Genomic DNA, 17932 nt, shown 5'->3' with positions numbered 1-17932 from the left:
GATTAACAGGCTGGGGGTTAAAGTTTTCCTAATTTGCCACACCACGCACAGTGTGCTCCAGCAGAACCTGGGTGGGGAGGGGTGCATGGCACACCTGGGTGAGCATTTCAATCCTCCTCCTGTTCCCCATCTCTCTAGGCCACCATGCTAGATAAAACTTCTTTAAGGCACCTGAGAGAATGAGAAAGAACACCTCCTGAGAGAGCAGCCTGCTGATAGAACCTACTTCTAACAATATGGTGAGTGTCATTTTAAAATACCATGAGAAATATGATGTGGTGATCAAGGACTTCCTGCTTTAAGGGTTTCATGTATCAGGGTAACTAGACAAAAAATGTAGTTCCCAGGGTGAAAATTATATTAACAAAGAATTAGTAATAAAGCTGAATAAATGTAATGAGATGTGAAAGAGAGTGCATAGCACATTTTTTTTTCTGTCTTTCATAATTAGGCCCTGAAAGAAATGGAAATTCAGACAAAACACCTTCCTCATTACCAATTTAAATATAACAAGTTAAAATGTGTTGTTCTTGGACAGCTGATTGTTTTGTTTTTCATTCAAGAGGTAAAGATGCTGCCTTTGGTTCAGGTTGCTGTTTTAGAGGAAAGAATTTTGCAGAATGGTTTCGGCTGATTTTCTTTTCAGCTGAGATAAAATTTCAAATTTTTTCTCTGCCAGATTCTCCCCTTTCTTTCTTGGCTGAAATGATAGTTATCCAAACTCTGCTGACAGTCTGTGCACTACAGGGGTGGCCCAGAATCATCCTTTGTTATTCTCACAAGCCATTTATCATATTTATTAAATCACATAGATTCCTACCATAAGTTGGAAAAACAGTATGTGCTTAATTTGGACCAATTAATTCCACAACAAATACACTCTCTCTTGGCCTCTTTTATAAACCAGAACATCAAACAGCTGTTCTCTCATCCCAGCAAAACTAGTATGTAACATTTTTAGTCAGCTTTTACTAGTGAGTATTGGATGAAACAAGATAGCAGACACTTACAGAGATCTATTTCAACCAGTAAATCCTGGTAATTTATTAATGACTCCAAGCATATAAAAGTAACTCTATTTCATGAAGTTTTTATTTCTGAATTTTATAAATCTTCAGGCTAACAGTCAGTAATCTCTAGTTCCTTTCTGTGTCTCAGTGTTATGTTACAGAGCATAAAACTCCTTTTTAATACCAAAATATTACATGCTTCTATTTGAAAAACAAAGTATGCAAAACAAAGCTGTGCTCTGAGGGCAGTTTCAAAGCCCCAGTGTGTGTTCCAGACCAAAAGCCTGCTGTGGCTGTCCAGTCATCCCATGTTTGCCATGGCATGAACACCTATGCTGAGGATCTCTCTCTCTTATTTATGGCCTGGTGGGTTTTGTCAGAGGCTGAGGTGACACTGAGTGTTTACAGATTATCCCAGGAGACATACAGATAGGCCTGATGAGACTCTGGAGATGAGAGAGGGTTAGAGGAGCACGGAGCAGCTCGCGGGTTGGACCCAGTGTGATGTGCCCTGTGGGGCTCAGGGGCTCCACTCTGCCTCTGCTACAGGAGCTCTCTCTGTTTTATCTCTCTCTGGCTCCTGCCCTGTGATTAGAGGAGGTGACACACGTCTGGGAGTGGCACCATCAGCATCTCTGGATTGTTGGCAACTTTGTGCAGCTTTGAGCTGATGTGACTTCAAGTTGCACCTGATCACAGACTAGTGAAGATGTGCTCCCAAAACACTTGGGTGGAACAGTGGCTGTGGATTTGCTCTGCTGCTGCTTTAGGTACTGTCTTGTCATTTTGAAAAGATTATGAAATGCTGTGCAAAGCCTTGAACTCAGAAAAGAGAAAGGTTTAGCCAGCTACTGCAGAGCCTGTAGGAACAAGAGGGAGTAGCCTTTCCAATGTTTACTTTGAATTGCTTTTGGGTTCATCTTTTTTGTTTTTACAGTCTCCAAGAGCAAAGACTATTTGAAAGTGACCCTTGGGGTGTGTGTGAACGGTCTACAAGAGGAGGGGGAGTCGGAAATATGGTTCACAGCAGCTCTTTCTTCATGCTGGCTGAGAGAGACAGGCTTGCAAAAATGAGATCCACAGGGATCTGAGATGTGCAGGGATTACTCAGGGCTGCCTCTCCTTAAAGGTGAGCAGGCAGCAAAGCAGGACAGGGCACTCCCTCAGGTCCATGCCCTGACTGTCAGAACGTGGCTGGAGGTGTTTATTGATCGTGGTGTAAAACACAGATGCTGCCTCTGTATTGGAGTTTGGTAATGGTTTGGTGCTCTCAAAGTTTGCCAGTACAATGCTCCAGCTTTGATTGTCAAACAATTGACATATCTGAGGTGCTGCATAGTGTGATGGCTTGGGAAGGGCAGCAAAACTTTGTATTTGAGGATTTCTTCCTCACTGGTAAACCAGGAGGAACCTGGAATGGGTTTAACTCAACTCTGTATCTCTCTACTGATTGTACTATTTCTGCCTGTGAAATCTGGCATCTAGATTTCTTACAGAGATCTCTGTCGCAATGAGCCTTTATCAAAAAAGCCTTATCTGCTTTTTCTCTCCCAATCCCTTGCTTCTACTGCCCTTTTCATTTTCCTTTGGTGTCCTTCACCATCACAATCTCTTTAGTAAACCCCAGAGCAGCTTGAGGCAAAGCTGACACATAGTAAATAAAGATCCTCACCTTGCCTCTTCTGCCTCTTGAAAAATAAAATAATATAATACAGGAAAAAACAATCCTTCCCCCAGTGCAATTTCTACAGACTTTTTCCATGAATATCTTTAGTAGTTACTTGGTCTCTGTGCAGAAACATAGGTAGAGCACCTGAGTATGGGAATCAAACCTGGATTTATGGAACAGCATGCAGACCATGTAAATGACTCTCTTACTGGAATAAGTCAAGCAATTGCTATCTACTGACTAGTGATAAATTTGAGATTAATGAAAAGTTTAAAATTTTATATGGCTTACTTTTTTTGTCCTTTATTTCTAAAAAGATGTGCCAAAACCTAGAAGCTGCATATACACCATAAACAGCATTTCTTCACTTCTGTGTCTGTGGTTGATTAACCTCAATACATATCTATATCATTATTTTCTGGATTAATTTCTGCTGATTCTTTAGAAGGAAATAAAACATTTTTGTTTGCCTAGCTAATCTTAGGTCTGTTCTCTTCAAAACAGGCTTATGCTATTTTTCATGGAATAAAGGTAAATATATACAATATGTATATAAAATTACAAAACCAAAATATTATAATTATTTGTATAACTTCAGTTGGTTTTGAATATCAGTTTTGTGAGTTTTAAACCAATGCAGTGTTCACTGTTTTATTTTAAACTCATGCATTTGAGCACGGAGCATTTTCAACTTTGAGAATCTCTCATCTTGTCAGTTCCTAATGCTCTAAATGTTTTATATTTATCCATTTATTTCATTATTTTTACTATGATAAAAATCAAATTAATTTAAAATCCTAAATTTTTGAGGCAAAGATCTGCCTACAATCAAGAACACGTGTCTGTATTGAATATTTTCATAGGTGTTGATAGTCTTCATTAACTGTATACAAAATTGCTTTTAAATTGTTTTTAAAGACTGGTCACAGGTGGGGAAAATTTGGTAGAGAGAACATTGGCTTTCTCCCAAGTACTTTGCCTGTGCATGAAAATCCATTGTTTGATATTTATTTTGTTAAGGTTATCCGACTCATTTAAGAAATTCTGCTTGGAAAAAGGCAGTTCCTTGCAGTTCCTTGCAGTTCCTTTCAGGTCAGGAGCAAAGGAACACCGGCTTAAAGGAATGGAAGATAAGGACATCACCTGCTCTTGCTGTACTTAAAATTTCTTGTTGTGAAAATTATGCCATGGGGAAAAAAAAGGGTTTGTACAGATTTTCCTCTTGTGTGGTTAGGATAAGGCTTTGGTGGATGTCACTGGCAGAGAGATCAGGAGCTTAAGATGATTTAAAGGCCACAGCAGGTGTGTGTTCTTCTCTTTCCTTGAAACTTGTAAGAGAGGGGGAAGTTCGAGCACAGACACTTTACCAGCTGATAGAACATGTGGGGTAATCCAACAGCTACAACTGTGCACCAACAGAACAAATAAAGGATTTGGAGAGTCACCGGCTCTAGAAAAATTGGGTGTTTACCATCACAGGAAATAGACTTTCATAGTTATTTTTCATGGCCAACATTACTTCTTGAGAGTCATCATATTTTATGAAAACTTTTATTAGCATTTCCGAATGACCTTACCCCCATTGTGTTTTTATCAGTCCCAAGAGCCATAACCTTTTAAAAATATTTTTTATCATTATAAACACAATAAAGTAAGCTGTCTTGCACATAGATTTGTAGATCTCATTAGAGATACTTTTAAAAAAGGTGCTCCATCTCTTGGGAAGATAATGACAAGTAGTAATCTTGGCATGCAAAGTTTTTAGACAGGAACAGTTTGTTGAAATAGATTGTTTAATCTTTCCAGAATTGTTTTGGAGTGGATGTACTTTTTAATTGTACTTTTGCACAGCATTATGGCTTGAGTGGGGGAAAGACAAGGGCAGCTGAAAACAAATGTTGTGGCAATATCAGTGAGATGGTATTCCAGGTGAAAAAATAGCCAAGTATTTGCTTAAGATTTTGAGTGTTATCAAAGTCAAACAAGAAAAATGGCAGTTTTAAAACTCATTAAAGTTAACATTTGTCTGTATTGTAAATGAGGTGTATTCCCTGGAGTAGTTAACAGCTTTGGTGGCACAATATGGGGATAATTTTTCAGATGCACTGTTTCCAGTGGGGCAGTGTCCTAAGGCTTTGCTTTAAATGGCCTTTTTATGCAGTAGGATAATGGGCAGTTTGTACATTGCTAAATCAGCCCTATTTTGTTAGGAATGTTCCAGTCAGAGCACTCACAATTTGTCAGAGGAAATGCAGAGGATCTCTACAGGAGTCTGTTTAAGAGGACATCATTTCTCGATAAGCTCTTGCTTAGGTCAACATGCAGCACTGCTCTTACACTATTCCCCTGTTGCTTCTGCCACACGGGAATGCTCTGATTTATTAGGATTGCACAAGTCATGTCCTCTGCCTGACTGAAGCCACAATGTGGAAATTTTCTCTTCCCTCCCCCTTTCCAAAAGGAAATGTGGAAGGTTCCTTTAAAGCCTCTTGAAGTGTTTCTGGGGGACAGTTTCAATGGAAGAAAATCCCCGTGTGCTGCAGAGGATCTTTGTGGCACAGCTGCATGTTATAAATACATCAGGACCACCATCCTTTGAGGGGCTGTGCTGCTTGAGAGGGTTGACTTTATGACTGTTATCAAGCTACTGAAAAATGCTTGTGATGATGTGCAAAGGCAAAATAAGAAGATTATGAACCTAGTGAATGTGATACTAAAACATCCAGTGACTAATGGCATTAGAGTTTTTTGGTTTTTTTTTTTTTTTTTTACCAGAGCATACAAACCCCACAAACATCATCAGAAAAACACAGAAATCAAAGTGAGTTCCAGTTGTGGATACTTCAAATGTATGTCCTGTCAACTTTTTAATTACATTTAAAATTGTGGAGACACTTCTGTGGTACTGGCTTAATGAACAGTGATTCCTTAGTCAAATTTGTTTTAAAAACTGTGTGCAATCCGGTGTTGTGTTAATTTCCCGTTTGATAAAGGTGCTAATACTCTGTCATTCAGGCTGCTATTACTAAGAAATTTTTGGTTAGTTTCAGCATTGTGATATTTTAAACTCAATGCAGCCAAGGACATTTTTAATGAAAAAAAAAAAAAAAAGTGATGAAAAGCCTTAGTAATTTTGTGTTTGATGCCAATTGTAATATGAGAAGTGCAGAAAATATTTTGAAGGGGTCAAAGCTATTTGTCTTTATTGTTTTTCTTTTTTTTTCCTCCTGTAATACAGAATTTAACTGTCTGCAGGCATTTAAGCCCAGAATATTCTACCTTCTCTGCAAAGAGATAAAACATTAGAGTTTCTCTTAAAGGACAGTTTGGGTGGCTGTGAATAACCTTCCCTGGAACTGAAGTAACTCCATTATTCTGATTCACATTCCTTATGGTTTCTTTTTCCCACTAAAAAACTGCTGTTAAGCACCCCTACTTCACCTCTTTGTAGATCTTCTGAAGATGCTCAGGGGTAGGAAGTTTTTCTTTAATATTTGAGTTGAAGTTTGTGCAGGTTTCATGGATTTGTAAGAGCCATAAAAAGACCTTTCCCTTTATGCTTTATGGTTGATTCTTCAAGGTCTGGAGCTATTAAATGAAGCAGGGGAGTGGTTTTGGAGTTGGTAGCAAGGCAAAACAGAAGAATCACTTAATGTCACTTGTTTTATCTGCTGTCTGCAAAGAAACGTTTCTGCAGGTGATGCCACTGCTGAACCTGATAACCATGGAGCACATCAGATACCCACAAGAGGAGAGGAAATGTGTGATCAACCTGCTTGAGCAGAAACAGGGCTGGGGAGTGGAATGCTGCACCCTGGGCTGGCACTGAGTGGGTATTTCCAGCCAGGACTGTGTGCAGTGATTAACAGCAGAAATGCCTTCTGTTGGCACTGCAGAGTGGTGTGGCTGCACTTCAGTTTGATATATAGGTAGCTAAATCAGTATGATTAGACTGTGCAAATTAAATTGGTGTAACATCACATAAGCATTGCCTGGAGAAGAAAGAATTTGATTTTAAGAAATACTGGATACTTGCAAAGTTCAGCTGCCTAAGGGTTGCTTTGAAAAAATTGAGTTTTTGGTGTGGGGCCTTTGCTCAGCTAATGACAAAGAACTGATTTCTAAGGTAAAGAATGAGGAAAAAAATAATTTATAAGAAAGTATGAGAAGTAGAGACAAAATCTCAAAATAATATTTAGATTCAGGAAAATTCTGTGACATAGAGTAAGAACACATGGCAGAGTATCTGTAGTAAATTCACTTTATTAAAGTAGTTGTAGCATATTTGTGCAAGTGTTACATGAACATGTAGGAAATTTATATTATGTCAGGAAAGTTGTCACTCTAAAGTCACAGTTTGACATTCAGTTCTTTTTAATTTACTGTCACATACAGAATTATTCTGATAGCCACTATTAATTTTCTAGATTTTTACAAAGAGCACTATTTGCACTCCTTACTAAAATCCTTAAAGGAAAGAAAAAGTGCAAGTACTTACTTTCCCCCAGAAGTCAGCTCTTGAGGCTGCAGTTAGGGAACTAAAATTTTTATATACTATCAACTTCTGTAGAATCATAATTTCTATTAAAAATATCTAGGTATGTGGTTTGGTTTTGTTTTTTTTTCCCCTGTACTTTTAGACTTTTAGTATAGAAATGATTCAGATTCAGATTACTCTGAGGTCATCAAGGTGAAAGATACAGACTTACCTAGTTTAAAATTAATTAATGAATTGTTAACTCTGGAACCTAATGATTATATTAAATTGACGCTATCATTTTTATGTCGTATCATGTCCTTTTTGCAGAATCAGCCAGGTACTTCAGTATCTGTTCTTTAATAATGCATCTCAGCCTCCAGGAGTTGTGAAAGACAAAAGTCTTCTTTGTCTTCAGAAATTCAGTGAGATTAAACTTTTATTGAGAGTTTCCTGAGAGCCCCTTTTTCCATGGCCTGAGTAGATGGCCCTCCTTTGCAGGACAATATGAGCTGAAAATAATCATAAAATAGGAGGTATATTCTGCTATTGTTTGCTGAAATCTGTATTATTTCATCTTTTAGGACTGTGTTTAATTGAAGTTTGGCAATCTTTCAGATATACTATGCCTTCATTACTGAATATATTAGTAGGCCATAAAGAATCTTTTCTATGCCCAAAAGACATTGAATACAAGCAGAGGAGCAGTAGAAGTGCCTTTACTGAGAGATGACATGAACTCTACCTGCTCTAAATGCAAGTTGAAGTCTGGGCTGTTGGAAGAGTCTGGTCACTGATATGAATCAGCTTTAGCTCAGCTGTGGAGCCTCCAAAAACCTGTGCATTGTACAAAGTGTAGAGAGGGACTCTGGAAGACATCTTAGATACACACAGAGAGAAGTGACAAGTGTTAATGCCCAAATCATTTAATTTCAGAGGAACAGCCCATCTGATCAACTTGGGAAACTCCTAAACACACACAGATTATTTAAAGATTCCACTTTAGTAAAAATAGTAACAAAAAGAGATGAATGTGTAAAAAAGTTTAACTCAGTTTAACAGCACTGGAAGTAAAGCTGAAGAAAGAAATGGGCAAGCAGAAGGTGTCAGATCACTCGTGATTTGGTGGCACACTCCTCCACGAGCGGTGTAAACATTTCTTAAAATTTAGTTTTTGGTTGCACATGATAAAAAATACTCTCTAGAGCTCATGAGGATTGTTTGAATCAGCACTGATGCTCAGCCCAGGGAGAAGAGGGAGTCATTCCCTCCCTGTGTTCCTGCCTGACCTTGCACTCCCTGCTCTGCTGGTAGGGAGCTCTAGGAGCTGCCAGTAGCTCCAAAGACTTTGCTGAGCTGGAGGGGCAGGGGGGAAGAAATACAGCACAGAGCTGTTCTGCTGCCTTTTTACTCCTGACACACCCCATATGCTGAGATGGTGGGTGGCAGGAGGAGAGCTGGCACGCTAGCAGCACTGTGTTCCCCGTGCCAGGGGAGTAATCTGTTGGCTGGTTAAATCTCATTTCTGATTCATCTCTCCTTCCTGAGAGGCGAGATCCTCGCAGAAAAGCCAGCTCTTGGAGGGTGTGATAGTGCAGTCTAGAGAGGACTCTGAAGCTTGTGCCTTGAAACTCTGTTTAGAATACTGATTTTAATATATTTAGAATAACCCCCAAAACTCTAGACTTTCTAGAAATGCTGTGCAGTAGCAATTTTTTGTGGAAATAATAGAGCTGTTTGCCCTTGTTAGGTTTTTGGATATGCACATGCACGGGAAAATTCGCTACACCAGAAGATTCAAGTAGGCAAACCAAAGCAGAAACAAAAAAACTTATTTTCTCTGTTAATAACATTGCTTGTTAAACAGAAGTTGGCATAGAATCCTGGTGTGAAATTGCCAAGAAAAGATTGTTAATTTGGCATAAGCTTTAAGTCGTTTCATTCAGTATCACATGAAAATGAGTAGAATTATCCGTGTGTTTGTAATGTGCACTGCTAGTGAAAAGGAGGATTTGCAGCACAAGGAAAATAGGTGTGCACCATCAGGGGGAGTTCATGTTCGTTTGACAACCCCAGGACTTGGCAAACAAACCCAGCAAATTTGGAGGCAAGCAGCAGAGAAAACATCCTGCAATGTTTTGCTGGAAGAAGCAAAATAGAGCAGAATCAATCATCTTTTCAATGAGAGTTTGAGGTGACTTGGGCCCTGCTCTCAGCTCTGCAGAGGGCTTGCACACCTTTCCCTAGTGCAGAAGACTCCTTGCAGCAGGATTGGTGCAGGGCTCCTCTGTCACCACTGAGCCTCCATCTGCTGGGGCTGGTTTGCCCTCTGTGGAGTTACAGAGGCTGCTGCAGAGGGAGTGGTCCTCGTGCCTTGGGGCAATCCTGTCTGCTCCTCATGCATCAAACTGTTCTTGTCAGCTCTGACAGTCAGCTCAACAAAGCTGCACAACTGGAGAAAGGGGGGAAACACCCTTCAGCAGCAGAGATATTAATTGACTTTTTACTTTATTGTAATGCTGTAAATATCTAGAGGTATTTGTCTTATTTTTTTAAATCCAAATATCTAAATTCTTTTTTTTTTTTTTTTTTTTTTTTTTTTTTTTTTTTTTTTTGGTTTGGTTTGGTTTGGTTTTTTTTGGTTTATTTTTGTGTCTGTGGGTGAAACAGAACCCCACTGGTAGTAGTGTAGAGTTTCTGCTCAGTTCATGTGTACAAGACTGGTTCTTTACACCTAACTTTTATATGAGGGGTCAAACCAGAGTAATACCAGAAAAAACCTGGAACAAAATCCTGATTCCACTGAAATCAGTTTGATTTTTCAGTGTTGGATTTGTTTGGACTAGGATTTTAGCTGAAGTTAGCTGGAGGTAAGATTTTTTTTTTTATAGTGGATTCCTGGTGGTGAAATATCTTTCTTCACACCTGGAATAAAACCACTGATAGCACAGGAGTTTGCAGCAGCATTCAATAGATAGCAAAAATAAAAGCCATCCACATAAAATTTAAAAAAATAAAATAAAAAGGATTGCCTTACTCATCTCCAGTATTGTTCCTGCTGTGACAGGTCTTCAGTCTGCAGAGCAGTGAAGCAGTTCTGCAAGGGCACCTCTGGCTTTGGGGAAGTCTCTTCCTCCTGCAGGTCCTTGCTGTTGGAAGCTTCCATTCTCCTGCATTATTGGCTCATCCACTGCAGGCTGTGGTTGGAATGAGCTGATTCCTCCTCAGCACCTTCTGCAGCTCAGCCACCTGCTGCAGGACCCTTCCCCAGCTCACCTGCAGACAAAGGTCCAGGCTCCTCCTGCATCCTTCCCTTCAGCATCTCCCTGGGAGCATTGGCCACTGCCAGGGTGGATGGTGCTCATAAATGGTACTGTACTTGAATTATTTGTTCTTAGTTCACACATATTAATTTAAAAATCAAAATCCTCCATTTGTCATGAGGTGGAGCTGCAGCAGAACAAATTTTTTGTTTTGTCACATGTGTGACAACTGGTGGTGGAGAAGCAGAGAGGAGAATTGGAAATGATAGACTCCTAAACCACTCCAAAAAGATTTATTAAACAGTATCAGCCAGAGCCAGAAAGTGGAGTTGTAAGAGCTGTGGTTTTGTATAAGAGGAAAATTCTGTTGGTGTAAGTAATTGCTTTTTTCTTAAGTGTTTGAAACATGAGGAGACTCAAGTCTTGTTTTGGGTAAAGTGAAATCAAGTTTGTACCAAAAGTGTTCTGAAGATACAAAGAAGTAATAAGTATTTTTGTTTAACATTTAAATTATTTTTGAGGGGGTAAGTAGTACAGCAAAGCAGATGGTGTAATTGAACCTTATTTTGTGTTAGGAATGCTTTTTGGTACCTTCCTGTAGACTGGCATGGAAATACAGAGTGAGGGAACAGAATTGCTCAGGAGAGACCTGTGCTTGCCTTTTTGGGTTGGGCTGAGATTCCCTATCTGCCTTATTTTGCTCATTACCTGTTGTGTGCTGCACAGGGTGAGAGCAGTGAGTTATCAGGGTTGAGGGGAAGATGAAGATAGCCTTGCTGTCCCAAAGAAGGGGGAGGTGAAGCAGCCAAGACAGCAGGACTGATTCAGGAAGATAAGGCAGTAGCTTACAACAAGGGGGACAGGAGAGCTCCTTGGAGCTAAAAGAACTGACAAAATTTCACAGCAGGCCCTAGTGGGAGATGAGAATCCAAGAGAAGCATCATGCCATGAGAGAAACAAGCTTTCATTGATCACACCGTGCCAGGGTGTCTCCATGAATGCACTGCCTAGGAAACCATTAACCGTGGTGAGGAGGAATACGATAGCTGACAACTTTTTGTTTTGGTTTAAGAGGTAGGCATTAAAAATACATCTAACATATGGGACACAAAGAATCTAAATAATGTTATTAAACTTCTGGTGGATGTGGATCTCCAGGGATGTTTACATATGCTTTTGAAGAAAGCTGAAAAACATTAGTTTTTGCATTTCCAGGCTCAATTCATCATTTTATTTTGTTCTGTTTAAAGAAATCTATGCAGAATTATTAAGTTGCTCAAAATAAGCCCAAAATAGAGGACTGAGTTTTATAAACATTTTACATATTTGTGTTTAATTTGTTGAAAATAGGATAAAATCTGCTCTCATTTGGCATCCCAAATACAAATATTAGGAACCCGATCCCCTGATGCAGTATAATTTTTAACAGTACAATTTAACAGTTTTCCAAAAGACATTGTGCACACTTTTATTTTACAATAAGCATTTTTTTAAAGTATAAAAAAATAATGTGTTTGTCTTTGTACCTTACGAACTGAACTGCTGTGTGTTGGCTTCTGTGCACATCTGCAGTCACTGCAGAAGAAAAAGAAAATTCCACCAACAGTGTTTGATTTGGCAATATATTTATTTAGCTGGCTCAAAAAAAATTAGGTTAGGAGATCACAGCGCATGGAGGGTCTTTTACCTCTAAAATACAAACTTTCTATCTCCCAGTGCAGGAGTGTTAGGTGCAGAGATTTTAAGTTGAGAAAATATGCAGTTCATGTGAAAGGTTTGATAGCACTATATACCCACCAAAAGCTTAAATGTGCCTGACTGGTTTTATGGGGGACAGTAAATTAGTCTTTCCCTTACCTCTGACAGGTGAGCAGCAGCTCTTGCATGACCGGTGCCTCTCACCCCACGTCTCTACCACACAGGTGAGGCTTTCCCTTTCAAAATGATGACTTGTAAGAAAAACAAGATGTCTTTGCTGGTTATAAATTTAACTCTTCTATGATTAGTCTGGGCCAATTAGGACACCCCTGGGGTTCAGGCTATGGCTCAAGTACAAGCTTGAAAGCCTGATTAGCTGAGGTCTCTTGATACTTGTTCTTGGTAGTAAATGCTGGCACATATAGTATTGATTTTCATTTAGATATCTTAATGTTTCCAGACAATCCTAGCAGATGTGGGCTGAACTCAGATCTACGAGAGTGCTGGGCTGCAATCTGCAAGCATTTTTCTTGCCACTTTGTTTCATTTTTCCTAAACTTAACTGATTTGGAATCAGGAGATATAAATGAAAAATGCAGAGTTTGCCTATCAATCATGGCATGTACAAACATTGCTACTGCCCTTTTCTAACATCCTATTACCACTGGGTAGTTGGCTAGTCAAACAGGAATAAAAATTACACTGCAAACATCATAAGTTAGGCTTGATTTGTTGAGCAAGAAGCCTGACAATTCTGTAAGAGTTATATACCTCAGCCTCGCTGAAAATCAGCCTTGTTATGGCTCTGGTACGTCTATAAAGATTGTTCATTTCATATAAAACAGCTACCTGCACTGAAAGGCCTGAAAGGAAGAATGATGCTGGTTATAAATATAGAGGAAAATCTATTTGTCTGGCCCTTCGCGCCGTTCGCGAGTCACACGGCGCAGCGCGGCCGCGGCTCCCCGGCAGCAGGGGGAGTTTGCCATGGCCACCTTTCCCTTTCATCTTCTGGCCCGGGCTGAAGCACATCATCTCTCTTTGTCATATGAGATAAAGCAATGAAGTGTGACCAGTGCCACTGCATTGCACTCTGCCCACCAGGAGCACGTTAATGATAATGAAAAACTATACTGCGCCGCATTTAAACTAAAGGCGTGAGCGTGAGGCTGTCTGTCGGCAGACTGCTAGGACAGTTAATGTCATAAAAGATAAATAGAAATTATTAGAATTGGCTTGGAAGGGATTTTTTATAGAGCAGGGTTGTATTCCTTTAAAGTTATACATTATCAGACTGTTAAATCTAATTTCAGGCTACTGGGCAATTAAAATGATTAACATTATTTACTCATATAGCTCGATTCATTAAGGTTTTAAACACCCTTTACACACTATTTATGTTGAAAATAGAGAAATAATGTGTTAAAATGTCTTGGATCATTAGTCATTCAAATTTGCTGTAGAACTTCTTTCTCAAAACCTTGGCACCACAGTGAATATTTACAAACCTCGGAGGCATTTGGAGAGGATGAGCAAAATTAGATTCCACCCACCTCTGGTATGTCCAGCTTTGGTAGTTTCCATGTCTATTGTGTTTGCAAGAAAAATCAGGCAGAAAAATCCTAAGATTGTCTTAAAAGTTATTCTACTCAGGGGCTTGTACTAGTCTTGGCTGTGTTGACCTGGGGGTGTGCTCCTCCTTTGATATGTGGAGGGAGCAGCATGGGTGCTGTAACTGAAGCTAATAGGAGCTCCATGGATAAAATCTTGTGTACTGAAATGGAAATGTACTCTGAGTCTGGCACTTAGTTTTCAAGTGTGTCAGATGGAATTTCGTATTATCTACTGACAAACCAGTTTATTAGATGGATATAGGAAGAGATCTTCAGGCTAGTAAATGCTGCCATTAGTCAGAGGTGAAACACCCACTTCCCTTCTGTGTTGGCATTTATAACAACCTCTGAAATACTGTGGGAAAAGTCATGAAAGTCAGTGTACAGTATGTGACAAGACAATTACAAACTGCATAGTGATGCTGGTCTTTTGAAAAGATTGTCTACAGGCTTTTTTGAGTGGTTTGAAACATCAGGGGTTTGTTTGCTTTTATTCCTGCACAAACAGGAAATACGTTTTTTGAAACAAATGCTGTAAATTGCAGGGGGCAAGTGGGTGTGATCTAGATTGGGATCCCATGTTCTGGGAAGGTAGATTATTGTGCCTGCCTGTCCCTGGAAGCACTGGAGGCTCATGAAGTGGCTCACAGTGCAGGGATCTCAGTCCTTGCCTGCTGGAGGTTCTGAGCACACACAGGAGCTGCTGAGTCACTGAATGTCCCATTCCCCAGAGGCCAGATCTGCTGAACAAGTGTGGTCATTACTCTTTTGTGGCACCATTAGTAAGGGGAAGAGGTAGTTATAATTAGCCTCTTTGGAATCACCCAGAGGCCCAGCTGATGTGTCAGAAATGTAGATGGTATTAAACACAAGGACACAGCTCTATTGTCCCAGCTGGCTGTGTGACCCCAGCACCAATGCTGTATTTAGCATCTAGGGTCTCTCACTTTGAGAATACCCAAGAGTATTCAGACTCCTCTTAGATGCTATTTCAGGAGCCATGTGCTCTGGGTAGATACTGCAGAAGTGGCTTCCAAATTTAGGTGGCCTGGATTAGGTCCAGTTACCTTAACAGATTTACTAAGGAGCTCTGCCTTCTAAATTATTCACTTACCACAATGCCCAGATGCAGTTAGAGACCAGTGCAGCAATCCCAGGATCATTAGTGAATGGTGGCCTGACAACACAGGTGTGCCCAAGTCAAGTGGCTCATCTTCCAATGGCACCTGGAGAGGAGAAAGTCAGGGAGCTACTGAGGATCCACACAAATCCTGAGAGACCCTTTTTGACCTCTTGGATTAGCCACTTTCTCCATTCCATTACTTCTAGGCTCTGTGCCTGACACAGTGAGGGGCTCACAGCACAGCCTCAAACCATGATGTTTTCCTGTATCTGATGCAGTCCTTGCTCTAGAAAATAAAAGCAACTGTCAGCCTGTATCAGTCAAGCTGTTGCTAATGTTATTCATCATTCATTTCAAGAGCAACATGAGCAAAGCCTATCCCTTGAGAGACTGGCAGCTGTTATCATCTCAGCAATACTCTAAGCTTTTGCTGGCTTCAGGGAACAGAAAGCCCAGAGTTACTCCTGAATTTCTTGTCAGTGTGTGATGGTCTAAGCCAGCCCACCAAAATGGCACACAGAGGCACCCTACCATTGCAGAAGAAGGCAGATAATTAGCAGCTACTCACTCACAATGAATATTAAGGACATACTTCTTTCAAGGAATTAATTTGCTTAATTTTTCCTACTCCAAATCCATATGGAGGGAGGTGAGGTGGAGAAATAATCCCTTTGACCTGGACTGAGATCTCTACCTGTGTTCTTGGTGCTCTTTGCTATGTCCTGTTTGTGTCTTACTCAAAAGCCTGGGACTTTGGCATATTTGTGATCTCTGGCATCACTGTGGTAGTCACATCTTGTGCCTCCTCTTCCTAAACTTGTACATTTAGATGGCAGAAGGTGAGGGGAGGAAGGGGATCCAGAGGACTGAAAGGGGCTTCTCTTATCACAGTAGCAAATTCTCCTGTTGCATTTGGTTTACACAGGAGAATTTATCCTTCCTTTTGATGTGTGACAGAGTTTTGGCCTTCAAGTTAACCTGGCTGTGTTTGGTCACAAAGAATTAGGATTGATGCTGGTGCCCCCAGTACCTTTGCCCAAGCTGAGCTCTCCTGGGGGTTGTTGGACTTGTTTCCCCATGGGGCTGCAGATGAGTTCTGCCCAAATGATCAGTCAGGAGAATGTACTGAGCTGGAAATAGAACCCCAGAATACCACAAACCCTCACAGATATCAATGAAATACAGAATAAAAAATTTAGTTCAGGTCTCTGGTTTTTCTATTTTGCTAATAATTAGAATTATATAACACGGGAATGACTTTTATTGTTGGTATATCTGGGAAATTATTTTTCCTTTGAGTTTTTCAGACTTCTTATACCTCCCATTGATTTTGATTATTTACTGTTTGACAAGGGGAACACAGGCAGCCCATGCTGTGTGAAAGATCAGAGGTGCCTTCATTCCTCAAGGCTATTGCCTTCTTTAATTCTTCAGTGTAGGATCAGTGAGCTGATTGCATTTTCTTCTGTTTGACACTTTATATTTCATGTTTCTTCATCAAACTACGATAGCATGCTCTCTTTCAGAGCAAGCTGCTCTGAGAATATAGCCTTTTTGTCTTGGCCATTATTATAACCCTTTGGTGACTTGTAACAGTGACTTTCAGCCCCTATCCTGATCCACTGTCTTTCAGTTAAACTGAATGGAGTTGAGTATCTTGTTAATCCACTTTTTGTGCTTTTCTTTTATTAGTGTTGTATGTATTTCATATTTAATCATTGCATGATGTGGCTTGAGGGCAGCTGTTCTTTGATTTTTAATTTTTTTCCCCTCAACCAGGATAATCTTACAGGCCTAAGGGGAGGTTTTTAAGCAGCAAACACTGTGTGCCAAATCTGGTAGTAAAAAGCACAGTTCAAATATTTGCAAATAGAAACAAATAAATGTACACTCCATTTGAGCATGTAGTTATGTGTGTGCATTTTTGAAAAGCAGCTTTTTGGACAAACATGTTTTACAATGGTGGGAAAGAAGCCAAAGGGGTATGAGTGTTTAGAGTTTTGCTACTTTGAGTGATCCACTTTCTATTAGAAAATAATTAATGTAACTATCTGAAGTAGAAAAAACCAGAAGTTACTTCTGTCAAACCTGACTTCAGGTTATGGTTCCAAATATTTTGATCAAATAGTCTTCTCTCTCCTTTTCTGTATTGTAAGATATGCAATGTAGTTCATATTTCCAGTGACTAATGTTTGTGCTGTGAGTCTCTGTAAACGAAAACTTGGGTGATGTTAGATCAAAGTCTACAGTAATTTCATAATTTCTTTAAGAAGAAATGCTTGTTTTCAGCTCTAGTTGGCATCAGTCTAAATGAATCAGTAAAATGGGATGATCTCAGCTCATATAAATAATAGCAGCCCTCTCCTGTTAGAAATTTCTTTCTTCTGGAAAAGCCAGTTGTCCCACATTAATGCATTTCTAATCAAAACCACTAAGCCCCATATGGTATTTTTTAACACATTTGAGAACCCTGCTTAAGACAGAGCTCTAAATGTACTGGAAACCAAAGTTCATTGTTTTTCAGCACTCAAGAGAATGTGCAAAAAGTAGACCCTTGTATTTCTGTCTAATCCTGCTTATTAGTTTTGCAGTTCTGCGTCTCATTCTCTTTCCTATTCCTCTTTCTCTGATATTTTTTTTTTTTTTTGTGTGAAATGACCTTCATGTTACCATATAACGAGGTTCATCCTCTCTCTCCCTTTTAAACATAATGAACACGAGGAAAGCTCTGAGACAGGAGCAAAGACCAGGAGGGGACATCCCAACACACCAGGGGCTGGTGAGAAAAGAGGTTCACAGCACTTCACACTACAAAAATAATAGAATTTAAGACTGATTTTGCCTGTAGAAATGCTGCTTGAAAAGAGTTTGCATTCATTTTTTGTGAAAAAATATCTAATGGGATACTTTGGAATTAAAATATATTTGTATTTCTGTTTATCCTTTAAATTACATCTATTTCCTCTGAGTCATCATTAACTGCCAAAATTTCATATTGGGGCATGTAAGGTAAAAAATAAACATGAGATACTAGAGTAAATATTGTACATTACCTGAAATTTCTCATGCTGTGGAAACC

General features: G+C 39.6%; 1 long non-coding RNA gene across 1 annotated transcript in view; it reads left to right on the top strand.

Moving 5' to 3' along the window:
- The first annotated feature begins 135 nt into the window (after window positions 1–135).
- The window catches only part of LOC306806998, a 33451-nt gene continuing 15654 nt past the window's right edge, over window positions 136–17932 (top strand). The window contains exon 1 of the long non-coding RNA XR_013775617.1: window positions 136–239. This is a non-coding gene — a long non-coding RNA (uncharacterized lncRNA). The remainder of the gene's footprint in view (window positions 240–17932) is intronic.

Source organism: Erithacus rubecula, assembly GCF_903797595.1.
Source record: "Erithacus rubecula genome assembly, chromosome: 12".
NCBI lineage: Eukaryota > Metazoa > Chordata > Aves > Passeriformes > Muscicapidae > Erithacus > Erithacus rubecula.
The sequence above is the reverse complement of the archived record's forward strand: the minus strand, read 5'-3'. Positions and strand labels throughout refer to the sequence as shown.